The sequence below is a fragment of the Sprattus sprattus genome (assembly GCF_963457725.1).
Source record: "Sprattus sprattus genome assembly, chromosome: 18".
NCBI classification, from domain to species: Eukaryota; Metazoa; Chordata; class Actinopteri; order Clupeiformes; family Clupeidae; genus Sprattus; species Sprattus sprattus.
Window position 1 is genome coordinate 18,411,890 of NC_137916.1, and position 24,545 is coordinate 18,436,434.

At 40.6% G+C, this 24,545-nt stretch overlaps 1 long non-coding RNA gene across 1 annotated transcript; it reads left to right on the forward strand.

The window, feature by feature from the left end:
• The first annotated feature begins 464 nt into the window (after positions 1–464).
• LOC308379617 lies at positions 465–3,038 on the forward strand. The gene is made up of 3 exons (XR_013968992.1): positions 465–703; positions 1,785–1,946; positions 2,900–3,038. It is a non-coding gene; the product is annotated as an uncharacterized lncRNA (long non-coding RNA).
• Positions 3,039–24,545: the final 21,507 nt, after the last annotated feature.

The following is a 24,545-nucleotide window of genomic DNA, read 5'->3' on the forward strand; positions in this document are numbered from 1 at the left end:
AGTCTGTTTGCCCAAGGGCTCAGATTTTGAGGGTGAGTCACTTGTTAACTTGGAGTCACTTGTTAACTTTAGTCCTAACCTTGTAATGCAACATATAGGCCATAGGCTAGCTTTTCTATTGTATCATTCCGTTCCAGTATTATGGGAAATAAAATCTCTCAACGTATTCTGAAAGTGTACTACACCATCCTGCTTACATGAAGTTTCCACACGCTGAAATCCTGTATTTATTTTGCATTTTGACTCTGAATATCGAACTACCTTATCTGCCGCGGTATGATTCACGTGAGTGTTAAGCGTCACTGATCCAGTTCCGACCAATGAGCGATCACGATTACTACTTTGTGATGTGAGTGAGTCGCGGTCTGTTGGTAAACAAAGATGGCGACGCCCAGTCGAAAGCGGTTGCGTTCAGAGGAAAATCCTGCTTGCTGTATGCATATTTTAGAGAATTGTGACGAAAATACCTGCGTTTTAACTCGAACAAGATGGGACACATTCAGGAAGATCGCAAAAGAGTGGATATCGCTGAAAGGGAGAGAGAACAACGCCGTGTTGCCAATTGTACACATGTTGGACAGTGAATACTGTGAACTGGAAACACTCCCCTGCTATCATCCCTCCTGCTACAAACGATTTACTGATAAAAGACAGCTGTTCCATGCCAAGGAGAGACTAGAGAAACAGAAGTCAGGTTGTACTGGTGAGTAGGCCTCAATTTATATTTTCTGCACGTTTTTTGTCAATAACAGGCGAAGCCTCAGTCATAACCAGTAAAACAGCATTTCTGTATGACTAGCCTAACTATGCCATATTATATAGGAAAAATCGAATTAAAAATATTATTGGGACATGCCATCATGTTCATTGTTATTTCCAGACAGTCCTTCCCCTAAGAGATTGCGTTCGAAAACAGAAATGCAGGGATCTTCAGCAATACTTCCTGAAGTCTGTTTGATCTGCAAGAAAAAGGAAAGATTTACAACAGTCAGAGGAACGAGAGTGAAGGATAAATTGGCCAAAGCAAAAACAGAAAACTGCGGTAGTAAACTTAGTGTAATACATTCTTGGACTCTCTCGTAGTTTCAGTCTCATATTGCAGTGTTTGTAGCCTACTGAGGTTTATGTTTACTACTGTGTACATTTTAAAAATGTTTCCCTTCACATTCAAAATACGATATAAATCCTTGCAAAAATAGATCAAAACTTGTGATGTATACTTGTTTCTTGTAAGTGAGTGAGTCATATTTAGGCTTACCAGCATACTTTAAAAGCATTATGATTGAATTGACTGCTAGCCTAGTCCATACCCCTATTGTCTCTACTACATGTTTTATTCAAGTTCTTGTTTTAATAGTCGGCTTAGTCCTCATTGAATTTACATCAAAATGTTCAGGGCGACTACGCGAGGCAGCAGAGCTGAAGCATGATGAGAGTATTTTGATTCAGATACGTGGGAAAGATTGTGTAGCAGTGGAGGCCAGGTATCACTATGACTGCTACAGAGCGTATACTAGATTCCTTTCTAAGACTCAATCTGAAACAGGAAGGTTTGTATTAATGAGAAATGTTATCCCCAAAACATTTTTTTTAAGAATGTGAACTTATACCTGATTGAATTCAACTTTGCTGAGGGAATTTTTATGAAATATTTCAATTTCAATCAAGGCACTGAATCTTAACATTTATCCTAGGTGGCTCTTATTTTCCTTAGATAATGCTTTAATTATTGACTAGTGTAATTTCCTTGCAAACTAATCTTCATTCTTTAATGCATTTTACAGTGGGAGAAGGTCATTATTTGATGCCTCATACAAGGTATTCTGTGATACTGTCATTGTGAAGAGGATTTTGGACAACCAAGAAGTTCTTCGGATGACTAGCCTTCTAAAGACCTTCAAGAAAATTGTGCAGAAACATGAGTCATTGGATGCCTCCAATTACAGGTACACATAATTGTATTTCTGAGGGTATTACTGAATATACCTAACTGAATAGTAGTAAAGAAATATTTTTGCTATTGAATATGATTTTGATTTTTGGCTTGGGAAAAAAGCCCCCCTCTGCAAAGACCCTCAATTGTAAGATTTTGTTTTGGACTGAATAATGAACTTGTGGGACCAAGAAAAAAAAGCTCCTAATCCAAAACACAATGGAGGATCATTAATGCAATTCTGTAGGAATGAGCCTTGATCTGGGAATTTCAGAACTCTCTATTGTTTTTTTCTTTGAAATCTCATTCACCAGCACGAAATTGTTGTCAATCACACTTACCAGTACTTTTTAGGGGCATCAGTGGTCTAGTGGTTAAGAAATTGGCTGGACCGAAGGGTTGCAGGTTCAAATTCCACCTGAGACGCTGATGAGGTGCCCTTGAGCAAGGCCCAAGGCCTCGGTGGCAGCACACTGCTCCGGGTGTAGTAGGAATACTAGAAATAGCCATAGTTCCCGGATGGGTTAAATGCAGGGGATTAATAGAATTGAGTTAAGTTCAGTTTTTAATTTCAGGAATGACCAGCTAAAGTCAAGGATTCAAGCAGACTATCCTCAGATCACCTTTCATCGGCCATCTCTGAGAAATAAGAGTGAACTTGTGTATGTTGAAACGCTTTCAACTGGGTCTGTTTTTGAGGAATTACACTCTACAGAAAGTGACCTAGGATCTTCAGAAACAGACAATGGCTCTTACAGCCCAGAGCATGTGACTTCAAGACTAGACCAAAAACCAAAAGACCTCCTACACACATTGTACTCTGCTGATGATACACTTTAGCGTGAGTAGGCTATTCTGGAGCGCTTAATCGTTTATGATGATCAAATTTGTGGTACATTGTGATTACAATGGATGACCCACAGGGTCGTAACAAATGTGTTTTCTGTTTTGCCTTGTGTCTTGTAGGTGGGTTGGTGCGCAGCTGTAGCTGGAGTTGGAGATCGGGGAGTCTGGCCCTGCACCTGGATTACATGTGTGTTTGTGTGTGTGTGTGTGTGTTTTGTGTGAGTGTGTGTGTGTGTGTGAGAGAGAGTATGTGTGTTTGTGTGAGTGTGTGTGTGGGGGGGATCAGAGAGTAGCAGCTCTCTCGTGTGTGTGTGTGTGTTTTGTGTGTGTGAGTGTGTATGTTTGTGTGGTGTGTGAGTGTGTGTGGGATCAGAGGGGAAGGGATCAGAGAGCAGCAGCTCTCTCGTGTCTGTGTGTGTTTTGTGTGAGTGTATGTTTGTGTGGTGTGTGAGTGTGTGTGGGATCAGAGGAGGAGGGATCAGAGAGCAGCAGCTCTCTCGTGTGTGTGTGTGTTTTGTGTGAGTGTGTATGTTTGTGTTGTGTGTGAGTGTGTGTGGGATCAGAGGGGGAGGGATCAGAGAGCAGCAGCTCTCTCATGTGTGTGTGGTGTGTGTGTTTTCTATTTTTGTAAATAAATGATTATTTTTATTCCGTTGTCCGTCCATTACATTTTCGTTTTGTCATGTCCTAAAAGCCCTAGACAGGGGCGTGACGACAATATTGGTATATGTTTTATTTGATTCCATTGAAGGTATAAGAAATTATTTGGAACTTATCTTAATATCAGTTATGGGGCTTATATAGTCTAATCTGAAATGTGGTATGTGAAAAATTACACCCCATGGTGAGCTTCTTGCGCCTGGTGAAAAATTTGCCAAACAGCTTATACTGGCAAACTTTTCGTGGGCGCAACCCACAAACTCAGCTCTGCAGCTCATCCTACGAATGCTTGTTCCTTGCAAATGTGGCACCATTTGAAAGGTGAGTAAACAGGCTTTCCAATGGTATATGGTTCATTGCCAAGAAGCGTTGTTACAACAAAGAAATAATCTACCAAACACCAAATTTCCTTAGTTTCAGTTTATTCTGGCACATTTTTCATGGGCGCAACCCACAAACTCAGCTCTGCAGCTCATCCTATGAATGCTTGTTCCTTACAAATGTGGCACCATCGGAAAGGGAAGAAAGTAGGCTTTCCAACGGTATAAGATGTATTGCCAAGAAGCATTCATACAGCAAAGAAATAATCTACCAAACAAAAGTAAGTTTCCCTACTTTTTGTGCTGAGTTTATGTCCATACTTTCATACATTTCCAACTTCAAAAGGCGATTTACTCACTAACTGCAAAATTCCTGCTTGTGGAACTTTTTGTGGAAGAAGTTTAACTATTGTACTTGATAAAAAACAAAAAAAAAAGTATTTCCCAGGATACTGGAACGGAAGTCAATTTCTAGGCCCTTTCTGAGAGCTAGCCTATGGCCTAATAGTAAAGAGAGACTTATCCACGTTGCATGACATTTTGAATAAACATGCCCCATCAGACACTTAAAAAAGCATCTGAGGAATAACTAGCTTGGTGTGTGGATCCATCCTAATCTAATGTGATCTTTTACATTACTCTTATCACAGATGATCCCCTCTTAATAATGACATGTTATTATAATCACACCTGTTATGTTAACATGCTAGAATCAGTGAGCCCCTCTACAAGCCACTCCGTTGCCAGCAGCAACAGCTCCTTCCTCAGCTCTAGTGCAGAAAATGAAGGGGACTCTGATGACACCATCATTTTGCAGCCTAGTCCTGGCCAAAGAAACAGAGATGACCTGGCTCGTCTTGCTCGGGTAAGCTTTGCAGATGGAGAGATCAATATGTTGATTCTGATAAAAGGGGTAAGGGGGGGGGAATGGCCAAGTAAATTGGGGCATGGTTTACATTTTTGTAAATACTGTAAATGTAATTGGCCACCAAATCCATTCCCCCCCCCCCCCCCCCCCTCTTTTTTTCCCCCTCACACTTAGATGATTGAAAAGATTCTGAGGAAGAAACCTGGAGGAGAGAGGATCCTTACAGAGTACGCTCGGACAAAAAGCCTAACAGATTCCAGAAGACGTGACATGGTGAAGATATTGGTTGCACACATGGCGAGTGAACATGGGTATGTGGTCATGTAATTAACATCCAACCCTAACATTTATGGTTTTATTTGGTTCGACCAAGTGCAGTAGGCATCGGTATAGGAGTACTTTTGTTTGGATCTCATACGTGTGTGTGTGCATACTTTAGGACGAGCCCTTCAAGGCGTGTTAAAGAGGACTACGCAAAGGGCATCACTGCCTTGTTTCCATACCTGGCCGATCCCCAGGGCACTTTGGGCTATGTAAGTAAATAAAACAAGTCTAACCTCTTCACTCATTCCTTCTAGTATTGATCAAAAAACCAAGTGAGATTGCAACAAATTATTAACATTTCTAAATGCTGACCTTGTCTCCTAACCTCAACAAGTTGAACACAGCAGATGTCAGACTGGTTGACCTTGATTTCATCAATTCTCCAGACAAGAACATGTGTTAGTTTTTTAAGGAGGAAAAATAAACACTTCCTTGGTTTTTAGGAGCATTATTACAATCCAGTAGATGGGGGTGGATTTCTTGCATGGAGAGTGAAAACGCTTCAAAAAGAAGCCTCAGAGGGACAAAAGAAAAGAAACCCTCAGCCACTGACAGGTACATGATTTCAAGTGTGTTAGATTTTTTTTTTTTTTTATGAGTTCACATGTTCAATTCATCTTTAATGTGCATAGTGCTTTTTTGTTACAGTGATGTGCATTGCAGGGGGTTTAGCAAAAAGACGATTGGCCGTTTGTGTAAGGGGTGAAAGTGGCTTAACTATTTTGAGAAGTAAAGCAAGTATTGCATCAGTATGTGGTTTCACTGTTACAGGTCACTGTTCACTGATCATTGTTACAGGTGGTCCAGATTCTGGTGACAGAACCCCCTTCAGTAAGGAAAATCGGCTAACCACAGAAACCCAGTGTTGTGAGGCCATTGCACTCATGAAGCATACAACTGATGAAGCAATCATCAAGGAGAAGATGAAACAGACCTTCATCCATCGCCAAGAAATGGTTCATGACCCAGTGAAGTCCTCTGAAATATTCACCACCTTTCCAAGATTTCTTGACATCACGGGAATGGTATGTTGCTCTTCGAATGCCTTGCATTAAAATCAAGCTGAAATGAAAAATGACTTAAACGGACACATTCCTGGTCAGTCCAGGTGCACCTATTAACAATATATGCCATGTTGTTTTCTGTATTCCATCTTGTCTGCAGATAGTGCAGGATTTCAGTCTGATGTTTGGTGATGACATCTCTGCAAAGTTCCTGGAGAAGTGGCCTACTCACTACAGGCAGAAAGTCCTTGAACAAAGCCGTGGCCTCACCCAGACAAGCGACCTTGAAGAGCTCCTTCATAACGCTGAATCCACAACAGAAGAACTGGAAGATGGTACACTCAAATTAAAGAAATAATAATAATGGAAGAAGGAAATGGTTTGGAACAAAACAATAAACATTTTAGTAAGAATGTCTTTCTGAATTTTCTTGTATTTTCAGGATGGGACAGTGAGATGTCCTCCATCTTGCTCCTTATCCACCTCATGCCACCATCACCTCATGGCCGCAACAAGAGACCAGGAAAGCTCTCTGCCAGACAAGCCATTGACCACCTTGTGAAATTCATCAAGGTAATGTTACAGTTTAAAGTTTAAAAGGGCTCACTGTTCTGTCCGTAATATTAAATCTTAAAACTATACTCTTGTGAAATCATGTGATGACCATGCTCATCTGTAATCAATGAGTGCCGTGTGATATTTCTCTGATTTGGCTCCCCACAGATCGATCACCATCAGCCCCAGATACGCTGATATGAATAAATCTCTTTATTTTACATTTAGCAAAGTAAAAAATATAAGGCTGAAATCTTGCATTTTGTGGCAGTAAGTGATTCTGGTGGTGATGATTGGGCCCTAAACTGCAACAGATACATTTTAATAGCAAGACTGATTAAGTTTTCTTTTCACAGACTGGGACCAGTATTGAAGGGCATCTGGACAGCATCACAGAGAGCCGTCAACCCTATCTACTGGCTGTGGGAACCAAGAGGAGCGCCACACACAAATATTTCATTGTTATCGACAAACATGCAATCCCGTGTCAGTCACCAGATTCTCTTTCCTCTTTTGACGAGCTTTTTAAAGCTCATTTCGTCTTCGCTACCTCGTACAACAGGGATCTGGCCAATGTCTACCACTTCTTGCAAACCGCAGTTTATCAGATTGATACTGCTACCACCAAGGTGAATCCCAGGGTCAAAGAGATGAGAGCTCGGATGCTGCACTGATTTTGATACCTTGAGATGTTTTGTTTTATTTGCAAAGGCCCTCAAGCAAATGACAGTTCACTAATTAAGCACTTGAAGGTGATCCACGGACTTTGTTCAGGAAAGACACTTCGTCTGAAATGTGGTCAGCCTGCTTGTTCTCGTTTCTTTGGTACTTTTTCAGGGTTTCGAAAGCATCTTAAAGCACATGGACCTTGTGATCCTGGTGAAGGCCCCTCAACTGAAGATTTAGCTGTAAGTGTTGTTGATGACTTTCCATTTAACCGTGCCCCCTCTGACCCAGTCCTTCTTAATAAGAGTCTTGTGGACAGCTGTGCTGCGACAGTGGCTGAACTTAAAGTGGCAGGTGTAGGCGAAACTATCATTAACTGTTTGGTTACTTCAATGGAAGAGATTGTTGATGATATCCATAATCAAGCAAAAGAATCTGTGAAGCAGTGTCTATCTTTACAGGAACCTATCAAAAGTGAGGTTGAGTGTAAAATTGATCAGTGCTTTAAAAAAATTGAAAATCCTTTTGGTGTCTTAAATTCTGAAACTAAGAGAAGGCAGTATTTCACAGAGAAGTGGGGAAGGGTGGAACCTGTTGAATGTGTTCTTGGTACAAGATTTGATACACGGCGCAATCGGACTACTGGAACTTATGATCCAGTTGTTGTCACTGATAAATTGGTTTATATCCCAGTTTTGAAAACATTAGACTTCATTTACAAACACCCTAAGATAAAAGAGATGATGCAGAGTCATTCCAGTTCAAGAAAAGATCTTCTTAATGACTTTTGTGATGGAGATCTTTTCAAGAGTCATCCTTTATTTTCAAAACAGAAGCATGCAATTCAGTTGCAACTTTTCTATGATGATTTTGAATGCGCAAATCCGTTGGGGAGTAAAAAGGGAATACATAAAATAGGAGCAATCTATTTCACCTTGCGCAATCTTTCTCCAAAGCACAACTCAATGCTGCTTAATATTCATTTGGTCGCTTTATTCCATGCCCAAGACATTAAAACATATGGCTTTTCTAAAATACTTGATCCAATTGTGCAAGACATTAAAGAGCTGGAGACTAAGGGAATTCGGGTCCCACTGTATGAAGAAAATGTGTATGGAACTATTGTCCAAGTTACTGGTGACAACCTGGGTCTTCATAGTTTGTTTGGTTTCGTAGAATCATTTAGTGCCAGATATTGTTGTCGCTTTTGTCTAGCTGAGAAAGAGGACTTTCAGACAGAGTACACAGAAGATTCACCCAAGATAGTGATGCGAACTCAAGCACTTCACGCAGAACACTGCCAAATGATGGAGAAAACTCTTAGTCTTCCCTATGTGATGGGTGTTAAACGTTCTTGTATTCTAAATTCCTTGCAGTACTTCAACACATGTGAGAACTTCTCTGTCGATATTATGCACGATATCTTGGAGGGCGTGGCACAATATGAAATGAAGTTGCTTATACTATACTTGATCAAAAACTACACAACATCAAAGGAAATAGACAGGAGAATTAAGAACTTTAACTATGGCTACATGGCTCAAAACAACAAGCCACCTTCATTGAAGTTGGTAGAGGGCTCAAATGACTTGGGTTTAAATGCGATCCAATCTTGGTGTTTACTTCGCAATCTCCCACTTATATTTGGAGACTTGGTTTGTCCAGATGATCCACACTGGTATTTGCTTCTGTTGTTGCTTCAAATAGCAGATATTGTATTTTCTCCCATGTTATCAACTGGCATTACCATTTATTTGAAACATTTGATTTCAGAGCACCATGGGTTATTCAAGCATTTGTTTCCCTGCAAGAGGCTCCTGCCAAAGCATCATTTTATGGTGCATTATCCTACATGTATTCGTAAAATTGGACCACTTTTGCATACCTGGTGCATGCGCTATGAAGCGAAGCACAATTTCTTTAAAAAACAACTAAAAAGCTTCAAAAATATAACTAAAACATTGGCAAGGAAACACCAAAGTCAAGTAGCATATAGTTGGCAGACATTTGAGCCCGACAGACTGGTGCTTGGTCCAAGTAAAATGGTAGCTTTAAACGTGATGGACAGGGGCTGTGAGATAGCAGAGGCTCTTCAGGTATCAATTGACACTAAGGTGTTGGATGTTAGATGGGCCAAACACCATGGAAATATGTATCGTCCAGGTTTAGTTGTTTGTCTTAAAGTGCTTAATGAGATGCCAGTTTTTCACAAAATCCACCGTGTTGTTCTTAAAGATGAGAGGCTACTGTTGTGTACATTTGCACTCCAAACACTGTGTATGGATGAGCATTTTTATGCATTTAAAGTTGTGTGTACTGCAGAAGGACCTCATGTTGTTGATGTCAAAGAGCTTTTTTGTTACAAAGCATTCGATATGCAGATGTCATACAGTAATGATGATTCAAGTTTGTTTATTGTCCCATACTGTTTCCTGTGATAAAAGAATCGCTAAGCTCTAACTATTGCACTGGAGATGAACAATGGAATTCTGAATTTCTTTGCCCATAACTCAAATTCTAATTTATTCATATTTTCTCCTGTTTTATCTAATCGACCCAATTTCAAAGAGCACATTGTGTCCAAATTGTGATGGCCCACCAATTGGGCATATATGTTTTGGCTGGGCTGATGGCAATTGCAATATTTTACAGCTTTATCTGCAGCTACTGATGGTGTGGTGATGTGCATACCAGTTTACAATATTCTATTTGTTTTTATCAAAAAATTATAGGGATGTGTCACCCTGAAAGACTTTTTTCCCCCCTCATATATTATGGGTGCTCAGTGCATGTGATATGCATTTAAGAAAAATAAAAGTGCATTGTTGAATATTCATTTTCTGGTCTTTTTTATTTCAAACATTTTAATCCAGTTATCATTATTAAAAAACACTATTGAGTAAAATACAACTCTTTATTGAGTGAAATAGAACTCTAGTCGTAGTAGAATTAGACTTCTATTTTGAGGCAGTTACTACTCTGTACAGAGTAAAAAACAACTCAATTAATAGTAGAATTGGAACTCTATTTTGAGGCAGTTACTACTCTGTATAGGGTAAAATACAACTCTGTATTGAGTGAAATGGTGTTGGAGTTGTTCTCATTTTATGCTAAATTGAGTACATTTTAATCTTGTGGAGTAAAATATGAACTCTAGATAGAATAGAAATAACTCTGAAAATGTAACTCTATGACGAGAGTAAATTTTACTCTTTTTGGACTGGGACCAAATACTGTCTTTTTGGGAGTAAAATTTTACTCAAATTGAGTAAAATTTACTCTTCAAAATTTCCTGTGTATCTGATAGATTAAACTTTTACCTGATCCCGTAGGAAGGACGGCAAAAACATCTTTTCAATCGACAAATGCCTTGATCGCGTTTCTCTGTTCCTCTTTCAAAATGAATGCGCTGTCAATATCTGTTGAGATATGCCTGCTCACGTTACTTAATTAGCACTCAAGGCTAGAAGCTACCATTTGTTTCAATGTTTTTTTTGTCTACGCGTTAGCATAACCTATCAATAATGGTCTAGAGTGCTTCAGTTAAGACCAACAATCCTCGGCAACATTCTTGTTGCACATACACAACTAACCGAGTCAATTTAGACATAAAAAAGTCGTGTAGATAGCTTAAATCATATAAAATATGTCCCACTAAGCTCCAGAGACGGCGCCATCTTTGTTCGATGTATATCTTATCTATCTAATCAACTCAAGCGTTGGTTGGTCATCTGTCCATCAATGTATAAAGCCTGCCCTTACAATTTGATTTTTCAGATCACTTTTCTGAGACGTTTAATCTCTCCCAACTAGCTCAATTCCAGACTGAATATCCCAGACCAAAAATGTTGTGGGGAGAGCTCAGGCTGGTATCCTGGCTAACTTTTTCCCCCATTCAATATCAAAATTGGGCCTACATGTTTGCAAATTGCGAGTCCGTTTGTAAAGGTTGCCCAAGGGAATCACCTTTATACATGGCCAAAATTAGAGATTATGTATGGTTTTGTGATATGTATGTGTCTCTTTCCATGTATGCAATTTTGATGTCAGCTGTAAAAAATGAACTTTGTAACGGGAACATGTGTTTTCCAATTAGAAAGACTTTAAAAGTGAAGGCGGGGGCGTGTGCCCAGGAGAGTTGTTTGGTGGTTCCGTTTAGCTGAGAGTGTGTGTTTGCAATGCGTGGAGATCGAAGAAATAAGTAAACCTGGATTATACCCTGCGTTTGGACTTTGGAGACCGTCTTTTCTGACGGAGGATTACATTGTCGGTGGTTGGAATACCAGGAATACTCGCGATCGTAAAGTGGTGAGAGAGCGCTACCCAGGCTGCGTGGAGCGGCCTCTCTTCACACTGTAAGACGTTGAACTCACTCCCTCATTGCACACGGATAGTTACATTTTGAGGAAACTGTTTCCAATTGACACTGTGGGGTTTGATCGGGGAACTTTGGGTCTGTGGGGTGGGTGAAAACTGGGGATAATTATGATGTTTGGATGAAATGTTTTACGTGGTTGTTTGTGTCGGCTGTTCCGACGTTTTGTGTGTGATACGCGCAGTAAGCGCTGTTTACCAGGCCATTCAAATACACGTGAATTTCATCTGAATCTTTGTTGTAGGTGTTGTGGGTTTACGTGTAAATTGTATTGGGGTTGACGGGTGAAGGGTGTCCCTTAGCTTGTTCCTGCAGCAACAGTGCGCCATAGCAAAGTGAGAATCTGCCAGCGACCTACAATTAATAGACCCTTTCGCCGTTGGTAAACAATGCTCAGCGTTCTAGGTTGCGCACGCATTCTGGGGGCAAAAGAAATGGCTTTTAAGTTCATACCTGCGTTCGCTTTATCCTTATGATCTCGGAAGTTACGTTAATAAATTGACATTAAGTTATGGAATCCAACTTCCCGATCCATATTCGATCACGGATTGGATAGTTGACCCATCAAAATGGACAGATATTTATACATACTTAATAGAAAAACCCAGTGTTTAAAGATACATTACGATCATTCAAGTCACTCGATGCCTATAACGTTGTCTGCGGGCATGTCCACTCCAGGATATTAAGTACTGCGACCTCAATGATGATTTCTGCGTCCTAAAATCTAAGGTGCTACCAAGCCAATGACAAGGAACAAAGACAATAATGTATAAACCATGTGTTTTTATCAACAAACCCACCAACGCTACCGCTTCACGTTAAATTGCACATGCATGGCAGAGTAAGTCGACCTTATCATAAACGTTTCATCGTCAAGGTTTACGTGTAGGAACTACCTAACAATTGCAACCAGGAGACACAACTGTAATGTTAGCGAATGAGGGGTGAGAAGCCACTTTTGGGCATGTTCTTTAAAACAGCAGTCTGTCTTGGCCACTTTATAAGTGGTTTCAACACTTTAGCCATAGGTAACCAGGTTCTCAAAATGCATGATATTGTGCTGTTCGATACTTTAAACCTAAATGCTATGTCAGTGTTAGTGAGACCCAATCTAAGTTTCATAAGCACAATCAGTAGGTGATCTTCAGTATTTCAGTAAACTTTTCTACATTGCGATCATTGTATGCATTGTATCATTGTATGAAATGAATAGATGAATGTACTATGAACTTGCTAACATTAACGGTTAGCTAACGTTAATGGTTAGATATCGTTAACGTTAAGTTAACCTAAAATTGCAAGGCTAATATAAGTTAGATATGGATAACATTAGCTTTCTAGGGAGCTGTTTTGGCCAACTAAGTTATCTCAGATTTAACTAACACAATTTCAAGTCAGCTAACATAAACAAAATTCACTTGCCGGATATCAAATGTGACCCACATATGCGTGCATTTTTAATGATGTCTTCAGTCCGGTCCACTCGTTTTATAGCTTGAAGCCACAATCTACGCCTGTTTGCATTAAACAGTCTTTTCCCCGAAGGAATGCGGTAGAAATTGAGACCTTTTTCTTTTTAGTTGACCTGTTTTGGCATCCCACAACAACAAGATGGCATTTTTTTAGCGAAGAAACAGAGACGAAGAAATCCTTAGCTTTATCTCTCCAAAATCCTCTTGCACTGTCACTAACTATGGTTAAAGTTGCCGCTTTTTTGCCTCCAGAATGTGTGCGCTTAACGTTTATGACGTAGGTCATAAAAGGGTCTATAGCGTAGTAACCTTTTCCCTTGATAAGAAGGGGCGATTTGTTACACGTTGCTAACGTTAGGCTGATTGATTGAAAGCAACACAAATGTGGCTGAAATAAAACAAAAACTTTAAAACTACAGACTAGAAACAAACACCATCCATAAATGTTATCACATACATACCCATCCAACTGACGAGTCCATGCCGTTACGGTGCAGATCCATACAAGCGATCTGGGCGACGCGATCTGGACGACCCCATGCATTTCAACGGGAGCCAGCTCCATTGTGACGTAAACCAGCGATCTGAGCGACGCGCCTGATGAAAATTCGAACATGCTCAAACTTATGCAAATGAGGAGCGATATTTCACCGGCAGCGGCCAACATTTCAGAGAAAGAACACGCCCACTCAAAGCAATGGAATTTGATCGCGTCGCTCAGATCGCTTGTATGGATTTGCACCGTTACTGCTAAGCAGCGATCTTCTTTCTTCGTCGGTCTTAAGGCGAGGTAAAGATACATCAGTGAACAACAGCGCCATCTGCTGGATGGTGCTTGTGAATCACAAGCTCACGAGTTTGTGGATGTGTCTGGATTTGCTGAAAGAATGTCTCAAAAATACAAACGTGTGATTGTTGATCCACAAATGCTCACAAATGAGTCACGATTCACAAACAGAATTTTCAGTTTCACAAATGGCTTTTTGTTTTACAAATGTTAAATGATATATTTACAAATACATATATATTTGTAAAAACCCATACACAAGTTACAAATCGGAAATTTGTATTTGTGGATTGCAAAACACGTGTGCAACTCAAGGCATATTTGTAGATCACCCTCTGTGCATTTGCAGTTATTTTTGAGACAAATCTTAGCGCATATGGAACATCATCGAGCAAGAAAATGAGTGGCAAGCAACACTCCACCTGAACTTTGTGGATTTTGAAAAGGCTTTCGACTCTGTCCACCATAAAAGCCTTTGGCTAATTATGAAGTACGGAATCCCAAAGAAGATTATCAAGATAGTGAAAACCTTCTACAAAGACTTCCAGTGTGCAGTAGAAGACGGAGGAGAAATATGCAAGTGGTTTAACATTAACAGCTGTGTCAAACAAGGATGCAACATGTCAGGGTTTTTATTCTTGATAATCATGGATTGGAAAATGAGAAGAACACTCGGACAAGGTGAGAATGGAATCAGATGGAAGTTTACATAGAAACTCGACAACCTGGATTTTGCAGATGATGTAGCACTACTCTCATCTACCAAACACCACATCCAGGAAAAAACAACAAGAATGGAGGAAGAAGCTAGGTGAGTGGGACTCAAGATTAACGCCGGAAAGACAAAAACCATGAGAATTCATGCAAGAAACTATCAAAAGATCAACCTCAATGACCAAGAGATTGAGGATATAGACCAATTCACATACTTGGGAGCCACAGTCTGTAAAGAGGGAGGAGGTATGAAAGACCTGAAGAACAGACTCTCCAAAGCAAGAGGTGCATTCATCAAACTCAAAAAAGATCTGGTACTCCAACAGCATCTCAAGAAGAACGAGGCTTGGAACTACTTGTTACAGGACCTATTTTATGTGTAGTAATGCACTGCGTAAAATACCGTTTACAGTGATCCTGTGTATAACTAAAACTATCAGTAAAGAGTTTATATCTATATTCACCTGCGTGGTTATTCATCTTGTTATAAGTGTAGAAACATAACAATTGGCGACGAGACTGGACTGAATCCATATGTGCAGTGAAAGTATCACGAAGAAAGAAATTGTCGACATTTTTACCGTCTGTTTTTGCCTACCCTGTGGATGCTAAGCTGAATCAATGGACCAGCAAAGCTATCGTCAATCACGACCGGAGGAGGGAAACAGGACGCATGGAATGAACGAAACAGTGAGTGACAAAGTAAACTACTAAAAGAAGAAAACTTGGACATTGGCTACTGTAAGTTCAAAGAAAAAAAATTGTAACAAGATGGCTGGATGTGTAGGGCAAATGGACAGTTTTGATAGTACTGTGGAAGACTGGGCTTCATACATTGAACGACTTGAGCAGTATTGTGTTGCAAACAAAATAGAGAACGACAGAAAAGTAGCCGTGCTGTTGAGTGTCATGGGTGCAAAAACGTACAATTTGCTGCGCAACTTGTTGGCGACAGATAAACCAGCTTCAAAGGGTTCTTTGTAGGTCCTGCATTCTGAATCAATTTTTCTTTTCAAGGCTTTCGACAACGACATTTTGCATCGATAACTAGCATAGCAATGTTCAGCTAATCATTTTTACACGTCATCTATAAGAATATTTGTATACGGCAGGTTGCTAGGCAAGCGCCTGTTTCATGAGAGAAGACACGAGATGCAGCAGGCGGCATAAAAACAGCGAACATAAGCAAATAAACGTTTTATTGGAATTAAATTAAATGCGTTTTAAAAGTTAGATGATGTTTATTTTATTTTAATATAATAAAATAAATAATAATTTAAATAGTAGACCCCCCCCCCCCCCCCCCCAAAAAAAAAGCTATGGCCCGCGATGCCATTGTCTGAAACAAAATTGGCCCGTGTCCAAACGTAATAGGCTCTGTGCACAATGGTCATCACGAACGTTCGATTTCTAAGAAGTCGGCATAACGGTTTCCGGTCAGTTTGTTTACCATAGTAACTGAATGAAACAGTTTCAAGTCAAGTTTTTTAATGTAACAACATCGAAAAAACAAAACAAATCAAACATGAGTGTGCAAAAGACGTACAATGTACGCGGTACATTTACATTCATGAAAGCGGTGTCTGGCTCCAAGGAGCACTGCTGTGTGCCAAGTTGTTCAGCTTCGGGTAGATATAATAGCGTTATAAGCTTCCACCGATTTCCCACCGATGCTAGCCTACGTGCTAAGTGGGTACACACAATACGGAGGACGGAATTTACAATCACACAGCACACCAAAGTTTGCAGCCGTCACTTCGAACATAACTTAATTCGGACAACTGCGAAGGGTAGACGGGTTTTACGTCCAAATGCAGTCCCATCATTGTTCCACTGGAACAACTTCATGGTGAAGAGACGGACCCCTGTTTGGGAACGTCGGGATAGACCGGAGCCTGAACTGGAGGAGGATGAGGAAGCCGTTTCAGATGAGTTTGCCGTCTCGATGGACCACGAAGTCCGACCCACTGTTTGTGTTGACAGAGATGACTTTGAGAGGATGAAAGCCGAAATCGAGGCATTGAGAGGACAAGTTCAAGCTCTCCATCTGAACAGTTCGTTTGGACTACAGCGGTTTGCCTCGTCACCGGAAGACATCCGTTTTTACACCAGGTAACACACTGCCGCGGATACTTTCTCCATGAGGGAATTCAAAGAGAATTACATTATCGGGACACAAGTTTAGGTCATATTGACCCACATTATTGGCTGTCATATCATCCATAATGCAATGCTGTATAGTTGAGGGCACACCCATTTCATGTATTAACAGTGGTGGACAGTAATGTAATCCAGTAGGCTCAACCGTTCTTTCGGCTACTTGAGATTGAAAATATCCACTAGCTACATACTTTTTTTTTTTTTTTGGCCTATCAATTAGGCATCGATAGTGTATCATAGCCTGTGTGATTTCAATAGACACTGTTAACCTTATTGCCCCCTTATGTACACTATTGATGTTATCATAACCAACCCCAACATCATCAGTCTGAACATTTTCATATAGCCTACCTTGAAAGATAGAACCTAGCAACATTGAACACATTAAATGACAGACTATGTCTGAACCAAATAATTTCAACAGCAGTTATGCAACATTATGTTACAGTCACAGTAAATTATACCACTTTAAAGTTTGATACTTAGGTACAATTAACGTCTATGCTTATACTTAAACTCAACTGAAATTGTAAAGTCCATTGTCTGTTTCCCTGTGATACTGCCATTTTCTTTCTTTGTCTAATGATGATACTATATTTCAGATTCTCATCCTATAAGCACCTAATGGCTTTTTGGAGCCTCATTGAGAGTGCCACAACCAAAATGATCAGGGTGACAAGCAGAGCAAAGAGGGCATCTGTCACCAGCACAGTCACCGAAAGCCCTGTCACCAGACCAACTGTAAGTGTGCCCCCAACCCCCACAAACACATACCCGTAAAACTTAAAATAATAGCCCAGGCTTTTATTTTCCGAAATCATCTGTAGAAACACACACAATGTACAGTCATTTTGAAACTAAACCACTATACTTTTCTCCCCAACCCTTAGAAATTGCTGCCAATAGATGAGCTTTTTCTTTTTTTGACATACCTGTCCACTGGCTGTACCCAGAGGGAACTTGCTCATCGGTTCCACATTCATCGGACGACAGTGAGCCGCATTATTGTGACCTGGGCCAACTTTTTGTACAGCCTGCTGGGCTCTGTGTGTTTCTGGATGTCCCCTGCAGCGGTCAAGGCTAATCTTCCACCTGAGTTCAGTGCATACAGTGACACCCAAGTCATCCTTGACTGCACTGAACTCAAGTGTCAGACACCATCTTCCCTGGTCCTCCAGAGCGAAGTCTTTTCGCATTACAAGTCTAACTGTACTTTTAAGGCAATGGTCGGCATGTCCCCTCATGGAGCTCTCACATTTGTATCATCCCTCTTTGAGGGCTCCATGAGCGACAAAGAAGTTTTCCGCCAGTCCGGAATTACAAACCTCCTCACCCCTGACACAGCCATCATGGTAGACAAAGGCTTCTTGGTGGATGACCTGACCCCTGGGAAAATTTACCGTCCTCCCTTTGTCATCCAGAGGGCCCAAATGGCAGAGGCAGACGTACTGGAAACTCAATCAATTGCCCGCTTGAGGGTGCATGTGGAGAGGCTAATTCGTAGAGTGAAGGAGAACAAACTGTTTGAGACCACAATCCCACTTTCTATTGCAGGGAGCATCAACCAAATTTTTACAGTCGCCTGTCTTTTATCGAATTTCCAAAATGGCCCTCTGGTCAAGACCTGGGCAAAGGAATTTTGAAATGTTGGCACCAGCCCTTAAAATAAATATTTAATTATTGAATTATACTAAGTGTGTGGACTCCCCCTTTATGTGCGGTTTGTCTTAGTCAACATGCGTTAAAAATGAGATCAAGTTGATATGTTTATGTTCATTGTGTTTATGTTGGAACATTGATTGAGATATTACATGCATTTTTGCATGTAAACATTGAAAAAGAATCTGTCCACTTTCTCTCTGATTACATTTAAAACATCAATGTCTCTATAAATTCTGTTAATTAAAGTGTCTTCCTCTGCTGACACAACAAAGTCACACCAACCCATGCCACTTACTAAAAGCTGCCCCTGAACTTGGTAGTAGTATGCGTGTGCCTTCTTCAACTCCATCTTCCCTAAGTTCATTTTGAGGTAGGGACAGTCAACATAACTTTTTACATTCGGGCATTTGATTTCAAGCAGACCGAAGGGAGAGGTTTCAGAAGGGTCATAAATTAGTCCATCAGGAGATGCGCCCAGCCAAGGGGTGTCAGGGTGGATTATAAAACCGCACGGGTAATGGTTCACCCTCTTGATTTGGCAATACTCCCATATTGCATCAGCCTCCAACTCCAGTCCTCTTTTCATTGCCTTTGTCATGCAGGTGGTTCCTCTCAGGATTCTCTCCGCCAGACTGTCCTCACATTTTGCAGTAACGTGGCTAATCTCTCTGAAATGGGACGCAGTCAGTCTTGGCTTCCGAAGCTGGTGCCATTCCACACAGGAGCTTTGACTTCTTGTGGTGCTTTCCAGGGTATTTGCCATGTCCCACGTCACCTGTAGGCTCTGGAAGTGCCTACGCTCTGCCTCAGTGGTGAGAGACATGGAGACCGAGGGCTGCAGGTGGTAACCCTCCAAGGGTAGGGATGGACGAGGTGGGGCCATGTGAAACTCCATGCCTCTTTGTGCAGCTGCTGGCTTTTGGTAGGCGATGGGGCTTCCGGCTTGCACCATTCCAAGCGCTGAGTTTACCAACGGTACCTCACAGCTGATGTTCATGCTGCAGACCATTGGGCACTCATTATGGGTAAAACCAACATATGTCTCAGTCACCTGGAGATGGAATAGTATATAGTTTAGCAATATAACTCAACATCAACTAAGCACAATTATTCTATCATATTTTTAGTTCTACAGTATACACACAGTGTCTGGCACATTTTGTACAGCTCCACACAAGATAACAAATGGGTAAACTGGAAAAATAAGAGATTAAACTGCTTCTACATATCATCCTATGCATGTTGCCTTACCCTTACTACCCCTACTCACCCGAAGGACAGAAATATCTGGTAGATCGCCACTGAGGCCTTTGTAGAGAGTGCTCCTGTGAAGTGAAATGTAAAACTTGCTTAAGTGGAAATGGCAGATGGCTTATAGACCTGAAATCGAAATACTCATGTTGCATATCTTGAAAACATTTTTAACTTTTACCTTATACCCTCTGTTGTTGCTCTTGGACTGCTCTTTGGTTTAGCAGACAACACTACCATTTTGTCGACTGGGCCTGGTTTTATACCCTGTAGTGTATGCAACACATAGCACAAACACATTGACAGTAAAATAACACATAACAGCTATATTTAGGACAGTTAGGCCTATCAGTTATATGTTTGAGGTGGTTTTACCAAAGTCCTTGGTTTGTGCCACTGCTGTTCTCCCTCAGTACAGCTCAGCACAGGGGGGACTACAGGCACCTTCAGTTGGGAATAGTGGGCCGACTGGAAAAGAAGTGCAACGCAGTGGTTGCACAGCGCAGCACCAGCAACACACGAACATACGTGGTGAATCAGCTGCACAGGTTTGCTGTCTTTAAGTACCACCTACAAAGCAAAAATGTCATAGTAAGTCAGCATTTATCGTAGCTTGGTCAGTCATTCTTTTAGGATAATCATTGCTTACAGATTCTCTAATTTGAATGAGCAAATTAATGAGTAAGAAAACCTTAACCCAGTTGGGGCAATCTAGCTAGGCAATCTACTTACCTGCTTGAGCTAACATTCACTATTTTCTAGTCAATATCGTTAATTTACTAAACTTTTAACTAGCTGAGTCCCCAGAATGTCAGGAACACTGAGTTACAACTTAAAACGTAGCTGGCATAAACAACAATCATCAAGAACGCTTGGTTATTTGGATAAGCGAAGAACTATCTTATCTTATCTTATTCCTAACTAGCATCACCATACACTCAAGCTGTGAGGTTTCTCCGTTTTCCTCAGCGACCTGTAGCACAAAGCCCTGACGACAACCTCTCCTGTGTCCTGATCTTTTATGGAAACTGTCAGAAGCAGAACATTGATTGTAAATAATTTGTGTTGAATATGAAAACATACGTATAGTCTAACAAGCTCAAATCGACTGACAATAACACTGACCTGAGGACACTGTAACATTTTGTAATGTTAAACGTCACGTAGGCTGCAACATTTGTTTTAAACTGTAGCCAAGATCTGGTAGCCTACATCTAGATAGGTAGCTAGTAGCTAGCAGATACTTACCCTCGTAGTTGTGAATATACGAAGATATATACATCTTGAATCCTTTGTCTCTCTTACTACTTGGGGTGCGGGACATGGCACCGACGATCCGGTGGACGTCGCTGACACTCATTGCAGGTAAATCAGACAGACATCTGGAAAATCCGGTCGTTGACATTTTGGTAATTGTTATTCGCTGCTGGAAATCGTTGGATGAGAACCGGAAACCGTTATGCCGACTTCTTAGAAATCGAACGTTCGTGATGACCATTGTGCACAGAGCCTATAGCCGACCCCTGGTCTATGGTCTTATTAGTGATAAGCTATTGGCATGCACTGATGGGACTTCACCACCAGGTTACATATGCGTGTGTTTTTTCTTTTAATGTTCATGTTCAGGAAATATAACTAGGCTAATAACATATTTTCAGGGTGAACAGTGACCATGTTGGATAGTAATACAAACTGAATACATTGCCCTGTGAACCCTTGCCCATTCATTTTAACATTTTAACCTTTTTGGGTACCACCAATGTCTAAAGTTCTTCATTAATCACCATGAGTGAATCTGTTTGATACTGTGCAGTTTTAGTATTTACCCGATATAGGCTTCAAATGACAAACTACATCTACCCTTATCCCACAAGCAGAAGCCTCTCGTGGTGCAGCACTTCACAAAGCCTGGTCCGTACCATCTCCTTGCAGTGGTATGGGTGGAGCATCAGTAAGGAATGGCTTCTGGGAGATTATCTAGTGTGGAGTTTGGCAGGACTTAGGCCCAATCTCAATACTTCCTCTTACCCCTTACCCTCGAAGTTGCGCGCTCATGTGAGAGCTAGTGGTGTCTCAATACCCAATTTGTTCAAGATTAAGGGGTAATGTTGAGGGGTGTATGGCCCTTGTTTTTAAGATTATCGTTGAGATCACTTGCTCCTCCAAGGGCTATCCCAGAGCACACAGCGAACCCAGCTCGGGAATTTTCAAAAAAAAATGGCTGCTTGAAGCGAGGAATATTTTACATGAATAAAGCTATCTACACAACTTTTTATATGTTTATAATGACTCGGTTTGATCTGAAATGAACGACACGAACGATGCATAGTATAGTAGGTCTTAACTGAAGCTTTCAAACGGTAGTTTTAGGTTACAGCTAGCGCGTATGCCACCACTTCATTGGGTTATATGGTAGCGTGCTAGGACTAGCCTGACTCCATGCATGTGTACAGATAACTTTATTATCCACGAATTACGTTTGATATCTGTGAATGACAGCACTTGCTTTGGAGACATCGATCCGTGCTTTACATGTACCGTCCACAAAACAATTACGACAGTCTAGTTTTGGGCTCTATACAGTCGTATGTATTTGCAACCATAATTGAAACTTTTTTTTAATCGCTAGTTTCATAGCTCATACAGTCACGCATGTCTACAGATAACGAATTCCGTTTGATATCTGTGAATGACAGCACTTGTTTGAAGACATCGACCTGTGCTTTACATGTACCATCCTGTATTATCCAGGGACGCCAAGTGACGTACCCGAAACCGAGTGGCGTCTCATTTCATAGGGGAAAGTTTTCAGCCCTTGGCCCTTACACTTGCAAGTGCTAGGGTTAAGACAAAGACAAAGCAAAAGGGGCAAGGGGAAGAATCGAGATTCGGCCTTACTTGCATCTTGATCTGTTCCATCCCGATAGGCCCCCAGTCAAAGCCTGTCAAGAACACTAAGGAAGGGACGAAAGTGGTCTGCAAGAGTTCCTATTCACACCACACATTTAGTAGCAGCACACTGTGGGTAAATGCAGGTGAAGCCAGACATCATTACAAAGTGTAGTGTCTTGTTACAACCAATGTATCCCCCATATGCCACAGGTCTTCTTTCTGAAACAAATCTTATAATATGGAGAGTGCAATGTCTGTCAGAATTGTAGTACTGACATAATGTACACAGTAAACATCCCCAAAGAACACACTCAAATTGTACATGTGATATTTTACTAAATGAGTAAAACATTTGACCTTTAAACATGTTCAAGGAACATGATGGTAATAAAGAGATTGCTTAATTTAAAGTAATTCATGGCCATTACCAACTGCACAGTGGTTTTCAGAGGCTCACTATTGTACAAACTACATAAATTGTTCATCACTGATATACAGTATATGTATGTAAAGTATGTAATTAATGTATGAAGTATTTTTTGTTTGTTTGTTTGTTTGTTAGCAAAATTATGCAAAACCTACTTGCCAGATTTTCGAGAAAATCTGCAGAAAAATTTCCCCAACATTTGGGAACGTATGGAACTCACGGTTGGCCTATATAAATTTAGTTTCGCTTTCATTAATGTTGAAAAAGACAGCATTTGCCCTTGGTAGAGGAAAATGCTCCACTGTGTGCTATTGTAGTTATGTAATGAAATAAATCACGTGGCCATGAGGCAAATTGATATGAAAGACAGTGGGAATTCTGAGCCTGTGAGGATCACCTTTTTTGGTAAACTTCCATTGCTTTATCTGATTCTGAAAATTCATACTGATTAGTTTCATAAACATTGCATCATTTGTCTTATCAAGGAACCACCTGTGATGCAAGACTGGATTAACATGTTTTTGCTTAACCTGTTTGAGAGTCCCAGTCATAGTTTTTTTTTTACAGTGCACTGAACTCTCACAGAATCTCCTTAAATACCTCCTTACTAGATTCTTGGCTGTCAAGTTCCAAACTCTGGACTGGACTCTGCTTGTGTAATCAATAAATACATTTCACAGGTACGATGAGCATGAGTACCCTTACATATTATTGCGTGGTTGAAGGAAAACATAAGTAAACATAGGTCACATTTTAAGAGTATATCAGACCTTTATTGTAAGTCAAGATGATGACTGTCCTCTGTTGGTGCATTACATGCTGTTCCAGTGCTCTGCTAGCCTGGCCATTACCAGCCTGTGACTCCATTTCATTCAGTCTGGGCCAACGCAATGCATTTTGGTTTCCGAGGTGGGCGGGTGCTTATCTTGAGGTTTAAAATCATTGGAGTTCCCTTAACCAATCAGCAACGTTTAGTAAGCATTCGGTAGATTAAACTCTTCCCAAAGCCAGTTGGGAGAAGAGCTACGACGTCATTTCCAATCATAAAACTTACAAGAAAATACTCTTGTTCTCCTTTTAATTTTCTGATGTTCTCGAGAGTTGAGACAACTTTTCCGATAGCTTTTCGTGTCTTTTCCTCCAAGGCGAGTTTTGCGTCACAGCTCTGAACTGTTCGCTGATTGGTCCTACAAAATTTTGAGTCCTGGAGACGATTGTCAACGGGGTTAGGCCAGACTGAGTATGAGCTTGAAATCAATTCAGGCGGAAATACGTAGGCTGGTGTCACCAGGCTAGTGCTCTGCAGCCATACGTCAAAAATGCAACATACAGTGCTGTCAATCATAGTCGTGCATTGCTAAATAGTAACTTATCTGTAAATAATACACTTTATCAAAGAAACATTACCTTTTAGTGCACATGAGTAACATAATTAGATGATTTAAAAGTGAATCTTATATTTCTTTTAAGAGCCTACATAAACTGAATACTTTCATTAATATGACAAAATGAGTGATACAAACGTGATATGATATATCAAATGTGATATACGCAATGTGATAAGTGTGATACATGTGTGATTCAGGAGATATTTCTGTGACAGCATGTAAGAACTGTGAGGGTTCC